The 717-nt window shown below is 40.3% G+C and overlaps 1 protein-coding gene across 1 annotated transcript in view; it reads left to right on the top strand.

The window, feature by feature from the left end:
- LOC128251221 (decorin-like) overlaps positions 1-717 on the top strand; it is an 81,220-nt gene that overhangs the window by 39,935 nt on the left and 40,568 nt on the right. The window lies entirely within an intron of this gene.

The following is a 717-nucleotide window of genomic DNA, read 5'->3' as shown; positions in this document are numbered from 1 at the left end:
AACATTGGAGGGACTATAATAATCAAAAACAAACCTCGGTGCTCTACCAGCATGCCAAAGACCAACATGGTGGTGTACTGGACCGAATTAGCATAGAAATCTTGTCTAGACACCCTGGTGACGCATCGTTGCGACAAATACAGGAGTCGGTCCTCATAACTGAAACGCGACCAGTTTTGAACACCAAATACACGTACATGAGAGCCTTACAATTGCCCATGGTTGCATGTGTTGTTCACACATATGATGCGGAATATGAACGTAAATACTTACATATAAGCACGAACACATAAGTGCGTGCACACATATGACCATGCACACATATGAGCTTGCACACACTTACATGCTCATACCGAAGGAAGAAAGAAGTCCAAAGTCTCTATCTGATCTGATATAAACGAAATTGTTACAAACACACATATGGACGCACACACTTACATATAAGCACGAACACATAAGTGCGTGCACACATATGAGCGTGCACACATACGAGCTTGCACACACTCACATGCTCATACCAAACAGTTTCGAAACAACGCCAAAACAACGCCAGATCATACATTCAAAATAAATGGAAGTGGAGAGACAAGTTACTGAAGAGATTGCAAGAGTGCAATGAAATAATTTAACAAAAAACTATATAAATTAATAAAGGACTGAACAAGTGCGTGTGTTTATTACCGGCATAATGCCTCTCCCAAGGTTTAATTGTATATT

The sequence above is a fragment of the Octopus bimaculoides genome, chromosome 29, assembly GCF_001194135.2.
Source record: "Octopus bimaculoides isolate UCB-OBI-ISO-001 chromosome 29, ASM119413v2, whole genome shotgun sequence".
NCBI classification, from domain to species: domain Eukaryota; kingdom Metazoa; phylum Mollusca; class Cephalopoda; order Octopoda; family Octopodidae; genus Octopus; species Octopus bimaculoides.
Note: the sequence above shows the minus strand (reverse complement) of the source record. Positions and strands in the feature narration are given on the sequence as shown.